General features: G+C 44.4%; 1 non-coding gene across 1 annotated transcript; it reads right to left on the bottom strand.

The window, feature by feature from the left end:
* Window positions 1-14010: 14010 nt before the first annotated feature.
* Window positions 14011-14083, bottom strand: TRNAE-UUC (transfer RNA glutamic acid (anticodon UUC)). The gene has a single exon. It is a non-coding gene; the product is annotated as a tRNA-Glu (tRNA).
* Between the last annotated feature and the right edge of the window lie 3961 nt (window positions 14084-18044).

Genomic DNA, 18044 nt, shown 5'->3' with positions numbered 1-18044 from the left:
GAACTGTAAGAGAATAAATTTCTGTCGTGTAAGACCAAGCTTGTGTTAATTTGTTACAGCAGTCACAGGAAACATATAGGGTGGCCACCAGACTAGATGTATTGAACTGTTCACTACAATTCTACTGTATTTAAATTATGCTTTGATTTTTAAAGTATTTTAAAAACAGGGAGCTTAAGGACTTGAACACACACTTCTCCAAAGAAGATACACATATGTATGAAAAGACTTTCGTCATCTTCATCAGTCATGCGGAAATGCAAATCAAAATCACCATGATATACCACTTCACACCTAGTAGGACGGCTATTATCAAAAACAAAACAAAATAACAAGTGTTGGTGAAAATGCAGAGAAATTGGAGGCCTCATACATTAGTCGTGAGACTGTTACATGGTGCAGCCGTTGTGGAAAATAGTTTGGTGGCTCCTCAGAGCTAAACACAGAATTACTATATAACCAAGCAGCTCCACTCCTAGGAACATACACGATAGAACTGAAAGCAGGGACCCAAACAGATACTCGTACACCAATGTTCACAGCAGCATTATTCACGATAGCCAAAAGGTGGAAGCAACTCAAGTGTCCATCAACAGATGCATGGATAAACAAGACGTGGTACGTACCTACGATGCAATAGTATCCAGCCTTAAAAAGAAATGAAGTTCTGACACAGGCTACAACATGGAGGAACCTTGAAAACATGACGCTTAGTGAAAGAAGTGAGGCATGAAAGGACAAATATTGTATGATTCCTCTTACATGAGGTACTTAGAACAGAAAAATTCATAGAGAAAGAAAGTAGAACAGAGGTTACCGGGGCTGGAGGAAATGGGTGTTAGTGTTGAAGAGGGGTACAGAGTTTCTGTTTGGGATGATGAAAAAGTTCCGAAAACAGATAGCGGTGACGGTTGTACAATATTGTAAATGTACTTAACGTCACTGAATTGTACACTTAAAAATGGTCAAAAAGGTTAAAATGGTAATTTTATGCTGTCTACTTTACAAACATATAAAATATGTGTACTTATATATATATATATTTTTTTTTTTTTTTAATAGGAGAGATGTCTAGATGCTACCAAGGACTTGATTTTGTTTTCTTCTTCATAATTTGTGGTGTTTTTAATACTTGTTTTACTATGACTATATGTTGTATAAAGAATTCACAGTCTGGGGCTTCCCTGGTGGCGCAGTGATTGAGAGTCCGCCTGCCGATGCAGGGGACACGGGTTCGTGCCCCGGTCCGGAAAGATCCCACATGCCACGGAGCGGCTGGGCCCGTGAGCCATGGCCGCTGAGCCTGCGCGTCCGGAGCCTGTGCTCCGCAACAGGAGAGGCCACAACAGTGAGAGGCCCGCATACCGCAAAGAAAAACAAAAAAAAAACAAAAAAAAGAATTCACAGGACTTCCCTGGTGGCGCAGTGGTTAAGAATCCACCTGCCAATGCAGGGGACACGGGTTCAACCCCTGGTCCAGGAAGATCCCATATGCCGCGGAGCAACTAAGCCCGTGCGCCACAACTACTGAGCCTGTGCTCTAGAGCCCACGAGCCACAACTACTGAAGCCCGTGCTCCTCAACAAGAGAGGCCACTGCAGTGAGAAGCCCGCACACCACAACGGAGAGTAGCCCCCGCTCATCAAAACTAGAGAAAGTCTGCACACAGCAACAAAGACCCAACACAGCCAAAAATTTAAAATATAAATAAATAAATAAATATATAAGTTTATTAAAAAAAAAAAGAATTCACAGTCTGGTGGGGGGATAGATAAGGAAATCAGCTACTACAGTATATGGTAATGTACACACAGAGCCGGGGCATCTAAATCAGACTGTGGGGACACCATGCAAGAGTCTCCAGAGAGAGGGCAATAAGCAGGAATGAGCCAAGCAGAGAGGTGGGGTGGAGGGGAGAGGACATTCCAGTGGAGAACTCACACTGGAAATGCAAAACGCTGCCCAGTTTGACTCTTGGCTTGGCTACCTACTTGCTGTGTGTCATTGGGTGTGTTAGTTAACCTCTCTGTGCTTCAGTTTTCTCTTCTGTAAAATGGGGATCAATCATTGTACTTACCTCATAGGGTGCTGTGAGAATTAAGTGAGTTATTACATATAGAGCAATTATAACAGTGCCCAGCATATAGTAAAGACTATGTAAGAGTTAGCTTTTTTTTAATGACTATAAAGGACAGGAAATTTCTGGAACTAGTACAAAAGAGAAATGGAATGGCTAAAGGAGCCTGGGGAAAGTGCAATGTACGAACCATCTTCAGTGAAATGTAAAGCAAATAAAGCCTTGGAAAAAAAATAAAGGGAAATCGCAAATCTGAAAATAAAGTGTCTTATGATGATGGGATTACGTTTTGGACCAAGATATTTATAGCTAACAAAATTGAGTTAAAATGGGTTTTGACTAAGTGAAAAGATGCTGAAAATGCATAAAGGAGTCAGGCTTGAAAGACTGAATATAAGTCAGCCTCTTTGTTAGAGAGAGCTCCACTGTATTCAACATTTGGAATCGATGACTTGGTGGTTTCCTTTGGGGAAGAAAATATCTTGACATTTCCTGGTAAGTCTTCCTTCCTACCCACTTGCTCTCAATGACATTCTCTGTCAGCATAATGTCCCTGCTCGAGCACTGATGGGTGTGCGTATGTTGATACGCAGGATGTGAGCAGTTTGTAGGCTCAGGTCAGTATCTGCCATCTTCATGAAGATGCAAGCAATTCTACTGCCTAAGCACCCCCTTCCAGTCACAAATCACCGTTCAATGGATTCCAGGATCTCAAAGCTGTGGTATACATTTCCAAGCCAGAAGAAAAGCATGGAAGCCTTAAGTGCTGGGTTTCAACCCTCTAGACTCCCTGGAACCACTGTCTGGGGTTCTGGCAGCATCAATATGGCCCTTTCATCCTTCCAAGGGATATGGATAGTGTGTTAAGCCAATGAGAGATCGCATGTGGTCTCTGAATGGAAGCCACAGCGTGTACTTCAAGGCTCTTGGACACACTCTGAAATTCTGAATGGCGAAACTCTGCCCCTCATTCCCCTGCATTATCATCTTTTAGATGGGTACAGCAGTGTTTTATTCTGGAACAGAATAAAAGGTCTTAAAGTCTTTGAGGGAAGGGAGGCAGGGTCAGTGTAAGCCTATAAATATTAGGACTTTATTTCACACTTGAGGGAAAGGTTTGGAAATATCCTTTTATCCATGAGTAATACATTCAGCTTCAAGGAACAGAATGTCTCATTACAGTGTCTTAAATTAATAGGCATTCATTTTTCTTACCTAAGAATTCTGGAGGTGGTCAGCTATACATCTGATTCAGCAGCTCAACAATGTCCTGACCAAAGTTTTGACAGAAGAGCTCCCACAGCTCCAGCCATCACATCTAAATTCAAGACAGGAAGAACACGGAAGGGGAAAGTGCCACATCTGTCCCCTTTTTCTAGGAGAATAAATTTTTTCCCAGAATCTCTTGCAACAGACCTTTTGGACAGAACTGGGTCACGTTCCCTCCAGGTGCAAAGAAAACTGGGAAATTAGGGATCAGAACTTAGACCAATTATGACCCATAGCCTGGGAGTCACTGTACCACCTTCACAGGCTGGTAGAGAGAATTAAATGAAATGATCCATAAGCAACTATCGGCACTGTGCCTGGCACACAGTGCGTTCAACAACTGATAACTATTACTCAAATTCTGAGTTTCTGTGGTTCATTTGGTCTCTTCTTTAAGTCATCTTGGCCTGGGTAGTCTTTGGCCCCAGCCATGCCAACCAATCAATCTTTATAGGCACTTTGAGATGTCCAAGATCAAAGTATGCCAGAGCATTTGTTCCTTCTTCTTTTTCCTTTCTACACAAATCAGGAAGTACCTAGATTAACATCTAACAACCTGTACATGAAGAAATACATCAAAGAGTGATGAGAGGTTTAATTCAAAATAGAGAAAGACAAAGCACCTCCCAGACCTCTTAAAACCTTCAGAGCTGTCAGGGAAGGCCTCAAAATTAGACTCAAAGACTTTCTGCCTGGCTTGAACCATGAAGACATTTCTCAAGTGATGGAATTGGGAACATATGTCTTGATTCATTTGGGGCTCTGCAGCCTTATTAGGCCAAGTCAATAAGAGGAATTATTTAAGTGACATTGTATTCCATACCTAGCAGAGAGAGAGAGAGATGGAGAAGGGGGTGAGGGGGAGAGGGAGGAAGAGGAAGAAGGGAAGGAGGAGAAGAGGAAGCGGGGGGAGGAAGGGGAAAAGAGGGAATGAAGTACACATGTGGGGAGGGATGAGCGAGCAGGCATGGACCTTTGCCTAGAACCCCATGGTAGGCGTGGGAGTGTGTCTGGTATCTAATTTCTGCTGGCATGTGTGGCCGGGAGAAGCACATGTGTGACCTGACCTGGGAGGAGGTCAAAATGACCCACAAACAGCTGAACATTCCTGATCATTCCATTTTCCAATCCAGGGGTTGTTTCCAGGAGCTCAGCAATTTCTGCCCCCCTCCACAGTCTCCCCGCAGCCACGATCTCCCAGCACTCCCCTTCACCTCTCCCTGCCCATGGGAGAGCTCACCCAGATGCCAAAATGCGGAGGCCGGAGGGGGCAGTGGGGCGGGGGCAGGGGTGAGAGCACTGCAGGACTCAGAAGATGACACAAGACAGCTTACTCAGAAGACAGAAACGTGATCTGTCCTCCCAGAGGCAGGCACCGCTCGCTTGGGGGGCCAGGAGCCGCCAGGTGTAATTAGACTATGCCCCAGCAGCAGGCGCCGTGCCCCATTCATGTCAGGACCCTGTTTCTGGCATCTGTTTCTAGTGCCTATGCAGCATGGCATCATCCAGCCAAAGACCTAGGGGAGCCTCCCAGCAGAGAAGGGGCCTGTAGGTTGCTTCTTGGATGGCCATGGCCATGGCCATGATTCTAGGAAAACTAATAATAATAATAACAAATAGTTCATAATAATGATTGGTGATAATAATAGAGATAATAATATTACAATCATAATGACCAACTTTTGAGGAGAGACCTTTTGGCAGGCACTTGGCAAGGTGGTGAATGCACCTTGCGTTAAGGATATCACCGTCCTCGTGGGGTTGATGGGTGGGTACTCATCAAACCTAGCCAACAACCCCACAAGGAAGGTAACATCCTCATCTTCCAGATGATGATAGTGAGAAAAGCAGGAACTGAACTCAGATTTTCTGGACTTCCAGGCACAGATGCTTAACTGCTATGTTCTATCAACCAATGATGGCTTTCAAAATATGCTGCTACTCTTCCAGCTTGTGAGTGAGTTCCAAACTCCAACCTAGGATTCTGAGAACTGGATTCGCTGGACTCTAACCCAAAATTACTAGCCCTTTATCCTCTGGTCTGAGGAAGCCTTGCATACATGGTGGTAAGTATACGGCAGGACAAAGCTGAAAAGGAAAATTGACCCCCGATCTTGGAAGGCATTAAATAAGGTGTGTGATGAAAACACTGAAAACAAACTGAACTGGCCTCTCTTTTGATGTATGTATTTCTGAACATCCTTCTCTGAGCCCAACTTTTGTAACAGGCCCCATACATAAGTACTGGGACCCACAAAGCATTTATTAAGCCCCTGCTGGACACGATAGGCTGCTATAGGCACTCTATAAAATGCAGGGAGGGTCCAAGTAATGACTCCCTAGGAGGGTCTAATCATTGATTGAGGCAGGAAACACCTAATGCAAAGATGTTCATCTATGCCAGGTGCCTGTAACACCTGGAGCAGGCAGGTGAGTTGTAGAAAGCAAGTATTCTCCTCTCCTGGCCATCAGTGCCCACAACTTCCCCACCTGCTCACAAAACAAACATTCTCTGCATCTTCTTCCCGCTCCCACTACGTATCCTTGAGGTGAGAACGAACTGTCCCCCCCACCTCCATAACTTCAGAACCATCAGTGTCATTGGGGGCAGAGGTGCACACGGAGGCTGAGAGTTTTCTCAGATGGGATCCAGCCCAATCCCTCTTATATCAGAATGCCTTGTTTACCCATTAGTGGAGCTTTGGACACTAGCAGCAGACAGGCTGGCTCCAGGGCATTTAAAAGGTCACAAACTGAGAGCCCAGGAAGGCAATCAGCTGGGATTCTGATCAACTGAACTTCCAGGGATGAACACAGTTTTCTAAACGCACCAACAATGTGCTTTGTCCTAGAGGACACTGGGACCCATCGGTCAGAGGTGAGCCTCTCTAGGAGATGATCTTTCTCTCCAGCCCACGATGGCCCATAAATAACCCTCGGGCACCTGCCCTCCATCAGAAGCATTGCCCGAATCACTCTGACCTTGGGGAAACTGAGATGACCTTGGGGGAACTTGGTAAACATCACTGCCTTGGAGAAACTGAGGCAGTAAAACTAAACGGGACCCATGATCCTCAAGAGTGCGCTAATCCCAAACTGCTGGAATAATAAGGACTTAAACATAACAAGCAGAGCCCTTTGAAATCACTTGTATGCACCAAACATTCCTGCTGAGCGCTCTAGATGCATTCTCTCATTTAATACAAAAGCCCTAAGAGGCACTTACTTTTATCCCTATTTTACAGGTGAGGCTCAGAGAAGTTAAGTCACTCACCCAAAGTTACCCAGCTAGTTAAGTGGTGGAGCTGGGATTTGAACCCAGGTCTCTCAATCGAGGTTGGCCTCATCCAACCTAGAAGGGAGGAAATGGATGGAATCTAGCAGAGGGGAATTATAAAGGTGTCAGGGCAGAGAGCTTGGTGAGGCCCGAATTGGAAAGAAAGGGTATTTTTGTTCATTGTTTGTTTTTCCCAGCACAGTTCAGGGCAGAAGGTGCTCTGACAGGCTGAACTGGTCAGACTTGGGGGTAATATTGTGATGGACTTAGAAGATAAATGCTGACTCACCGTTTGAATGTTTTATAGCAGGTAGAAAGCACAGGGAGGGAAACTTGTTGCCTAGTATCTTAGAAGAAGAAACTCTCCTTATTTTGTAGATGTGGAAACTGAGACACAGATGGAAAGTGTCCTGCCTAAACACAGACTGGGATTATTGGTTTCCTGGTTCCTAGAACGCCTCTTCTTTAAATAACAACAGTAACAACCACAGTAATAATAAAAGCGGCCCACATTTTACTATGTGTTTTGTATGTGTCAGGCTCTGTGCTAAGCATTTTATATATCTATAAATACAACATTGTTCAATCTTCACCAAAACCTCACAGATAATTTCAAAGGCTCAGAGAGGTTGAGTCAATCACCTAAGTCACACAGCTAGTAAATGGCGGAAGTAAGATTTTAAATCTTAGGCAGCCCGACTCCAGAATCTGAGCTTTTTTTTTTTTTTTTTAATTTTTTGGCCATACCATGAAGCATGTAGGATCTTAGTTCCCTGACCAGGGACCGAACCCACGCACCCTGCATTGTAAGTGCAGAGTCTTAACTACTGGACCACCAGGGAAGTTCCCAGAATGTGAGCTTTTTTTGGGGGGGCGGGGACACACTGGCCTCTCACTGTTGTGGCCTCTCCCGTTGCGGAGCACAGGCTCCTGACGCGCAGGCTCAGCAGCCATGGCTCACGGGCCCAGCCGCTCTGTGGCATGTGGGATCTTCCCGGACCGGGGCACGAACCCGTGTCCCCTGCATCGGCAGGCGGACTCTCAACCACTGCGCCACCAGGGAAGCCCCAGAATGTGAGCTTTTAACTCTTCAGCTCTGCTTCCTTTATAGAATAGCATTCATCAGCAAACACTGATTAAGACCCCACAGGGTTCTGGGTGAATGAGAGGTTCTGCCTATCCTCCATGAACTCACCAGTGCATCAAAAAAACATACACAGGGAATTTAACACAGTGTAAAAATGCTTTGAGTGAAGGAGGAAGCAACTAACAACCTGAGTTGGACAAAGACTATCAAGAGATGTCTGAAGGGCTTCCCTGGTGGCGCAGTGGTTAAGAATCTGCAGGGGACATGGGTTTGAGCCCTGGTCCGGGAAGATCCCACATGCCGTGGAGCAACTAAGCCCGTGCGCCACAACTACTGAGCCTGAGCTCTAGAGCCCGCGAGCCACAACTACTGAGCTCACGTGCCACAATTACTGAGCCCACGCGCCGCAACTACTGAAGCCTGTGTTCCGCAACAAGAGAATCCACCGCAATGAGAAGCCCACACATGACAACGAAGAGTAGCCCCCGCTCGCTGCAACTAGAGAAAGCCCGCATGCAACAACAAAGACCCAACACAGCCAAAAATAAATATAAATAAAATAAATAAATTTATATTTAAAAAATTGAATTTAAAGGGTATATTTTCAGTACTCTGGGTCTCTAGTCCAAGAAAGAGACATTAGTCCCCAGTCTTTACGGAACTGGATGAAATGTCTGAGCATGGTAGTTTTTGAGTCAGATAGGACTTGGTTCAAATCCCATTTCTGCTACTTTGTAGGTGTATGACTGTGGACTAGTCCCTTATATTTTGAGTCTTGGTTTTTTCATCTATATAAATGTGAATAGAAACAACACGCTCTTAGATTTGTCATATGGATTTCATAGAGTAATGTCAATAAAGTATATGGTCTAAATCAGTATATTTAGATTATATATTTATATCTCTTTTTATGAGATCTTCCTTCTCCATGGTTGTATTAGTTATCTATTTCTGCATAAAAAATCACCATGAATTCAGCATCTTAAAACAATGCACATTTATTATCTCACAGTTTCTGCACATCAGAAATTCAGGCATAATTTACCTAGGCTCCCTCTTTTTGAGTCTCTCACAAGCTTGAAATCTAAGTATTGGCCAGGGTTGGGGTCCCATCTGAAAGCTCAACTGGGGAAGGTTTTTCTTCCAAGCTCACTTATGTCGTTGTCAGGATTCAGTTCCTTCTGGGCTACTGGGCTGAGAGCATCAGTTCCCAGATGGCTGTTAACCAGAAGCCACCCTCAGTTCCTTGTCACATGGGTCTCCCCAACATGGCAAGTTGCTTTATCAAAGCCAGCAAGGGAGAGAGCCTGAACAAGATAGAGTTTACAATTCCCCCCCCCCAAGAGGGGCAGGAATTCAGATGAGATGGCTTTCTCCACCTCTGGCTAAGACCAGCTTGCATTCCAATATCAGACCAGAGCATTGGAACCACCAGCCTTAGGAATCATGGTACATGGAAAAGCAGGAGATGGAAGTAAGCTGAGAACACAGGGCCTGGAGCAGGTGCTGCCAAACTTCTTCTGTAATGAACCAAACGGTACATATTTCAGCTCCACAGGCAGACAGTCACTGTGGCACACAGTGGCCATAGGCAGCACAGAAACAAATGGGTATAGCTGTTTTCTAATAAAACTTTATTTACAAAAATAGGCAGTGGGCCAGATTTGGCCCCTGGGCCGTAAGTTTACCAACCCAGGATCTAGATCCAAATGGAACAGCTGTGAAATCCCAGCTGCACTGTGCTGTGTGTCCTTGTATGTCACCTAAGTCTCTCGAGCCTTAGTCTCCCTCATGTGAAAATTCAGAAAAATAAGAGTACCAGCTTCACCATGTTGCTGTGAGAATCCTCACGTTTTAAATACAAAGTATTTCACATCATTCTGGGAACTCAGTACACCAGGATAAAAGTTAGCTGTTACCACTGTCTGGTCTAGACTGCCAAGGTTCTGAACATAGCTCCACCCCTTCCCAGCTGGGTGACCTTGGGCAAGTGATGAAACCTCTCTGTGCCTGACTTTCCCGTATGTAAAGTAGGAATAATAACAGTCATGAGAATTCAATAAAACAACGAATGCAAAATGTTTAGAATAATACCTGTGAAAGCACTCAAAAGTTAGCTTGAGTTATTGTTTTGTTATAATAGGATAAATTATAAATTATTGTTTTATAATGTTTCTCACAGAGAAGAGATTCAATCAACAGAGTAAGGGGAAAATTCCTTCACAAGCAAAGAAAACAGCACCAAGAACCTTGCCTTTCCCCAAAACTCTTTAAGATGTGAGCCTTTCACCGAAGACACTGAGTGTAAAAATGTCTTTCTCTGCACCCACAGGCCAGCCAGGAGACAGCCACACTGAAACCAGCAGAGTCAAAGCTGAATAGTATTTACCACACTTTGCTTTGCCTCTAAATTCCTACTGAAGATGAAACACAACATTTTAGAACCTTCGTGGGAGCTCTGAGACAAAGTTATGGGATTGGGGGGGTAGGGGGTGACTATTTTACTAAATGGCTTATTTTCATCTGGTTTTAATCTTAGTTTCACATTTGTTTCAGCTTTTATTTAGTCTCCAGAATTTGCCATCAGCTTGTCAAAGACAAGTGATTCTTCAGCAACTATGTTCTCTTTTGTTATTCATATAATATATATGAATGTCTCTTTGGATGGGGGTTTTCCTACCACACACAGAAGCCAACACAATTAACTTTCCTTAAGGAAATTCCATCACCTTTGAGAAAAATGGTTCTTGATCCTCTCCTGTGAGTTGCTGCTACAACACACACACACACACACACACACACACACACACACACACACACACACACACACACACACACACACACACACACGTCCAAACAGCACTAAAGTAATTAAAGCAGCTGGGATTGATTGGGGTTTTGAGTGACCTTTTGGTAACTTACCTACGCCTGCCATTTAGAGAAAGAATAATTTATGATGCAAGTTGAAGTGCAGAAAACCAAGGCAGACAGAAAGAGAATTCTGATTAGCCAAGAGGGGCGAACTGTCAGGAAGAGCCCCCGGAGCCCCTTGTCAAAACAGGGAACAAAAGCATTAAATGTCCAGGTTTGCCGAGACACAGACGCCTGCGGTTCCCAGGGTGCGTCTGCTCCTCTGGTTTGTAGAATCCAAGAATTTCAAGGCTAGGAAGGTCTTAAAGGTCTGACCAAGCCCACTCATTTGACAAATGAGGAAACTGAGGCTCAGAGGAGGGGCTGACTGGCTCCAGATTTGACTGTAGGTCACCTGCCTGTCGGGTGCTAAGTTTCCCACTTTATCTGTTGCACTCAAGCCAGAGGGATCTTCAAACTCCAAGATGCCCTTTAATTGTAAATTATAAATAGGTTTGTGATTAAAGTTACAAGCTAAAATCGCAGAATGAAAACTTGACAGCACCATGGATTATTTTCTGCCTTCTTCAACACCGTAACCTCAGCACCTAGACTAGCAGCTGCTATGTGGTGATAATACATTTCTCTGGAATAAGCTTTCAGGAGCAATTGTCCCTGGATTCAAGAGATGCATGTAGTGCTGAGTAGGCTCTGTATCCAAAGTGGTACCCATTTGGGGTACCAAGTCAAGAAAACAAGAGATCTAGAGGCCCAATGTCTTTCATTTGCATTAAGATTATGACATGGCTTCCCAATTAACAGTCCCAGAGGCAGGGATGACCACTGATGAATCTCTGCAGCTAGGAGAATAGACTAAATGGTTGGGACTTCCCTTAATGCGTTCCCACCAGTGCTCTACCTCTGCTTCCGCTGTTACTCGCACCTGGGAAATACTTCACCCACCTCTGAATCTTCACATCCCACCCACATTTTAAAACCCAGCTTGCGTGCGACCTCCTCCATGAAGCTCTCTTTTCTTTTTCCTACACAGAAGCAACCCCTCCTTCTTTTGAGCTAACTTCCACACAGCTTTTGGGAACTTAGTTTAAATGCTACTTTGTCAGGGGAACCTTCTCTGGCTTTCTGTATGAGGTCAGATTTTCCTACTTCTTATACTTTTACTCTCATATCACTAATTATGCTTTCTTTATTATCTGTCTTCCCCTCTTGGACAGTAAGTTTCATGGGACATAAGACTGTATCTGCTCTGTTTCACTGCTGTATCCCTAGAACCTAGCACAGTGCCTTGACCACAGGAGGCATGAATGGAAGGATGAATGGATGGATGGATGGATGGTTGGATGGATAAATGGATTAATCAATGAATGGTTGAGTGAATTAACCAGTGAATGAAACAAGGAATGAATGATGAATCAATGAATTAATCAAGTGAATCAATGAATGAATCATTTATATGCTATTTATCCAATCTCTACCATGCTGTTGAATTTATGTTTCAAAGACAGAATAATGCAGTGGTTGAAAGTATGGTTTCTAACAGACTCACAGACATAGAGAACAGACTTCTGGCTGCCAAGGGGGAGGGGAGTGGAGGAGGGATGGATGGGGAGTTTGGGATTAGCAGATGCAGACTGGCATATATAGGATGGACAAACAAGGTCCTACTGTATAGCACAGGGAACTATATTCAATATCCTATGATAAACCATCATGGAAAAGAATATGAAAAAAAGTATATTTGTACAACTGAATCACTTTGCTGTATAGTAGAAATTAACACAACATTGCAAATCAACTCTGCTCAATAACAGAAACTGAAAAAAAGAAAAGTGTGGTTTCTAGAGACAGGCTGCCTGAGATGAAATTTTAACTCTTTTTACCACCTGCATGGTGCTGGGCAAGCTCGTTAACATTTCTGAGCCTCCCTTTCCCCACCTACAAAGGAGAACAATCATACTGCCCACACCTCATGGGACGATTGCAGGTTTAAATGAGATAATGCACGTAAAGTGCTGGGCACCACAAGTACTCAGTAAACGTTAGCTTTATTGTTCTGATTATTACCTCACTTCAGCACGAACTGTCAAGTTCATCTTTGTAAGCCCCAACGCCTAGCAGAGTGCACACATTTGCTTCTCAAAAATATTGAACACTTAGGGCTTCCCTGGTGGCGCAGTGGTTGAGAGTCCGCCTGCCCGATGCAGGGGACGCGGGTTCGTGCCCCGGTCTGGGAGGATCCCACATGCCGTGGAGCGGCTGGGCCCGTGGCCCATGGCTGCTGAGCCTGCACTTCCGGAACCTGTGCTCCGCAACAGGAGAGGCCACAACAGTGAGAGGCCCGCGTACCGCAAAAAAAAAACAAAACGTATTGAACACTTAGACGACCTAGAGGGATGGGATAGGGAGGATGGGAGGGAGGCTGAAGAGGGAGGGGATACAGGGATATGTACACGTATAGCTGATTCACTTTGTTATACAGCAGAAACTAACACAACATTGTAAAGCAATTATACTCCAATAAAGATTTAAAAAGGAGAAGACTGACTTTCCTTTGCTATTTTAAACTTCGAAAAAAAAATATTGAACACTTAAATGGATATTTTAAACCTCTCTGCCAGGACACTTCAAAATTCTGAGAATGTCAAACATGTCAGCATCATGGCAGGAAGCTAAAGAGACGTGACAGCTAAATGTAATAGCTGATGCTAAGAAGGACATTCTTGGGTCCATTGACAAAGCGGGGTTACAGATGAAGATGAGATGAAAGTATTGCATCAATGCTAAATTCCCTGAAGTTGACAACTAGTGTGGTTACATGAGGCTATCCGTATTCTTCGGAAATATACACTGAAATGTTCAGAAGACCATGACAGACGCAATTTACTCTCAAATGTTTCAGAAAAATCAGACACATGTGAGAGAAAAGGAAAAAGCAGAGTAAAATATTGACAAGTGACTCCAGGTAAAGGACTATAGGTATTATTCATGCTATTCTTATTCTTGAAACTTTTCAATAAGTTTGAAATTATTTCCAGATAGAAAGATTTTTTTCAAATTATGGAATGAATCTGCAACCACCAAATTACAGTTCTGGGTTTTCAGATAATTGTTACACCTGAAGAACTATCTACTGAGCTAATCTCCAGTAGGGCATCAGCAGATAAGCCTGCAGAGGAGGCAAACACATGATTCCCGATCCCTCTTTCGGGGTAAACATTACCAATCAAGATGCATCTTTAATAGTAAATCCAGACACAAACTCAGAATCCTTCTCAACACAGCTACTACCAAGCAAACGAGCTGACTCTCTGGATGAAATAGCCATGGACTTGACCCCTTTCTGAGAGTATTCAGTTCCAATGGGGACTCGTCAAAATTCAAAGCCTTTCTACACTTTTTTTTTTTTTGGTCACACTTGTGGGATCTTAGTTCCCCAACCAGGGATTGAACCCAGGCCCTCCGCATTGAAAGTGCAGAGTCCTAACCACTGGACCACCAGGGAATGCCCCAAAGCCTTTCTAATGAAGGCGCATTAGCCCCTGGAACACCTAGGTAGAGGGTCTACAAACTACCATTCAAAACCTTACTTCCACCAAAACTTAGAATTGATTTTACTTTGGTGAAAGGAGGTTCTATGTGGTTGGAAGATTCTAGCAGTCAGATTCCTTTGTGTTTGATACCATCTCTTCCAACACACCTTCCAACTTGACAAGTTGCTTTAACCTTCCTGTGCCTCAGTTTCCCCATCTCCAATAAGGAACACACAACCCCCAGGCTGTTAGAAGGACCAGCTAAGGTAATGAATGTGAGCATCTTGTACCCTTTATGGCTAAATTATTTGATTATAGTGATCGTGATTACCAACATCATCATAATCATCATCTTTCCCCCTTTCTCTGCTCTCCAATTACCACAGCTAATGGAGTCCCGTTTCCCTTTAAAGTGTACAAAGCAGCTTCTGCCCAGAACATTTCCAGCTTGGGTTCTTCAACAGCCCACAGAGCTCTCCTGCCTTGAACCTGAATCATGCCCGAGTTTGGAGAGAGCAGTTACATGTCCATTTTCTTCGATTATCAGTGAAAGGTTAAGTGCTCCAGCCGTCAGCCTCAGATGCCCATCTGGGTTTTCCATTATGAGCGGAGGTAGACCAACCGGGTCTGCGAGTTCATTCTCTGGCCCTGGCTCTCCAGCTAATAGAACCTCAGCCACTCTCTTGAACGTAAAGCTTTATCTCCAGGCAAAGCCAACCAATTTAAATGGCACTCACAGCTCATGCCCGCAGGTCATGGGCTCTGAGTACTCCAAGGGGCTGGAGCAATGAAATCTATTAGGTCTCCTTTGTCCCATCTTGTTGTGAACTTATAAGAAAAAGGCACTAAGAGGATCGGTACCCAGAAAAACCTTCATAATTGTGGCTTCTACACAGCGAATGAGGACAATTACCAAGGCAACCAGCCAATCATTCTGGTTAAGGGCAGAGGGGGGTTAGTCCAGAAGAGGCTGTTTCGAACCTCTATGGCGCTCTAATCAGAGAGGAACCAACATTTTAAAAGGCCCTTGTGTAAAAACAGGAGGGACAGCAGGGGAGGAAAAGAGGAGAGGGGGGGAAATTAATTTCCTCTCATTTCCTGCCTGCTCCATTGATTGCAGTCCAAAGGCAAGGTGATGCACTCTACCCCGCGCACCTGGGGCCACAGGGGCTGGCAGCCGAGGCGGCGATGTTGTCTGATTTTCTGCGTGTGTTTATTTACTTATTTTCCCCTCTGGATCTGCCATCCGCAGTGTAGATCTCATGACAGGCGCAGCAAAGGTGTAAGAATCTTTAAGGACAGTATAGAGTCTTCCAGGATCATCTAGTCCCGAGAATAAAAATAATAGCGCATCCTTCCTTACTCAGCCTTCATCCCCTCAGTTGCTGGTTTGGGCAGATCATTTTGTGACAGAAGTTGTTTTGCTCATCACAGTGTCTCCTATGAAGTTATGTGGGAAATCAGGGGAAATGGGGGCATTGGGAAATCTCTGGATGCTTTTCCACCTTGCGGACTCTGGAGAGTCTAGCTGATACTGAATTGGGGACTGACTTTTTCCTCCTGGGCCGTGCGAGGTGTCTGGGAGGGTTGAGGATTGGGGTGAGAATTTGTCTTTGGTCTACAGTGTCTGTGTTCTCAGCTCTGTGTCCCCAAGATTCCTGTGTCCCCACCCCCAGCCACCCAGCCAACGGCAGCAAAACACTAGATAACCTGCCCCGTGTTTGCCCATCTTCCTGGTAAAATTAACAAAGCCATTCAATGAAATAAGGAACTACCTTTTCCACTGGTGAGCTCCCCATGACAGGAGGTGTGAAAGGAGAGGTATCCCCAGGTGAAAAAATTCATTGATTCACTCAACAAACAGGCCAGGTACTATTCTCCTGGCACTGCATAGGAAATTATTTCTATGGTTCTTTCCAACTAGCAGAGTCTATAATTCTAATTACACCGAGATGACAGTAATGAAAATAACAGGAGTGTCATAATATGACAATAACAACAAGTGGATTGAGCATTTGCTAGGTGCCAGCCCATGTGTCATGATCTCTCTGGGATATTATGTCATCTGTCAGGGTCCCAGTGGGAAATAGGTAGTACATTCAAAGGGTTTAATTGAGGAGAGTTTAATAAAGGGTCTCTCTTTTTTTGCAGATGTATTGCCATGGTTTTCTTTTTCCCCAGCTTTATTGAGATGTAATTGACATGTAACATTGAATACGTTTAAGGTGTACAAAGTGTTGATCTGAGACATTTATATGTTGCAATAAGATTACCACCACAATGGCCTTACCTAACACCTCCATCATGTCACACAATAACCATTTCTTTTTTGTGGTGAGAACATGTAATATCTACTCTCTTAGCAAATTTCAGGTACATAATACAGTGCTGATAAGTCCTGGGGATCTAATAAAGGGGTCTATTTTCACAGGTGCTAACAGGGTTAAAGGGACCAGCAAGGGATATTTAAACTCCTGGGGCCAGCAATGGGTGGGGAGCTGGTACCAGCCAAATGAAGGGGTGTAGGGCTCGCTGGTGAGGGACCATGGGAGACGGGCCACCCAACAGGAGCTGGGGAAATAGAATATGCCAGTTGTTCCCTCCTACTACCCTCCAGTCTCTCACCAGCGATTTCCACTGGCCAATTGACTGAGGTTGAATCAATCACCAATAGCCAATGAGTGAATCAACCGTGCCTCCGTAATAAAGCCTCCGTAAAATCCAAAAAGGAGGGGGTTCAGAGAGCTTCCAGGCTGGGGAACGAGAACACCTCCACGTGCTACCGTGCTGGGCTCCCATCCCAGGAAACAGAAGGCAAGGGAATCTAGTCCATGCAGGTCGGCCCCCAGGAGGGAGCACCGAGCAGGGAGAGAAGGGTGAGGGGAAGATATGGGGGTAGGGGAGGGGCAGATGGATAACAACCACCATATCAGTGTCCCCAATTTACAGACAGGGATACTGAGTCCCCACGAGAGGAAAAAACTAAGAGACAGAAATCCAGATTCTCACGTGGAATCTTGCCCTTTTTTAAGTGAAGGCAAAACAAAACCCCATTATGGGGGCCAGAAAACCTATGTGAGGGCCATGTGTTTGCAAACCCCACTGCAAGCAAAGCCATCCGGGATCGTCAGGTTCTGGGGCAAGTGCCCAGGACTTCAGTCTTCACACTGAAGTGAACGCCTTGTGTGTCCTTGGGCAGGTTCTGTCCCCTCTCAGGAACCCCACTCCCTCATGTGTTTCCCTCAGGAAGGCAGAAGATGACAATCCCAAAGAGTCTTTTCTAGAACTTCAAGTCTCCTGATTTGACATGCTTTTTCCTTGGAAGGGAAGCTATTCGATCACACAATCATTTCTGAGAAACTTCCACTGTTACCTTTAAGAGCTACTCTTCCCAGTTGCCTCCTACGGATGTTCGCATCCTCTCCAACTTTGATCACATTTCCCCGCTTTCCTTGAGAAGCAAGAAAGTTCACCAAAGGTTATGGAAGAGTTATCAGGGAAAGCTTTTTAAGGGCAATCTAGAGCCTCTTCTAGTCCTATGAGCAGAGAAATAATAGGGCACATTACGTTGCTGCTTTGGCCAGGACGTTTCGTCACTGAGGTTGTTTTGCTCGTCACTGAATTTATAGCAAGTATGTTGGAAATCGGGGTAATGTTGGTGCAATGTTGTGATCTATAAAAATATATTTCTCACATATATCAATATTGGGTCTTCATCCACAGTTCTGGCTCACAGCTCCCAAAATCTTTAGAATTTCCTGAGATAAAAGCAATAGGAGCATCTTTTGTTATAATATTTGGTCTCATGCTCAGTTCCTTTAAAAAATGCTTCAGAGCCTTAAAGGTGAAATGGGTGTCTTGTTTTTCATAACTAGCCCAGTAACCATGTAATTAGAGGGTTGGAATTTTCCTTTTTTTTTGAATTTTATTTTA

This window comes from Delphinus delphis, chromosome 13, assembly GCF_949987515.2.
Source record: "Delphinus delphis chromosome 13, mDelDel1.2, whole genome shotgun sequence".
Lineage (NCBI taxonomy): Eukaryota > Metazoa > Chordata > Mammalia > Artiodactyla > Delphinidae > Delphinus > Delphinus delphis.
The sequence above is the reverse complement of the archived record's forward strand: the minus strand, read 5'-3'. Positions and strand labels throughout refer to the sequence as shown.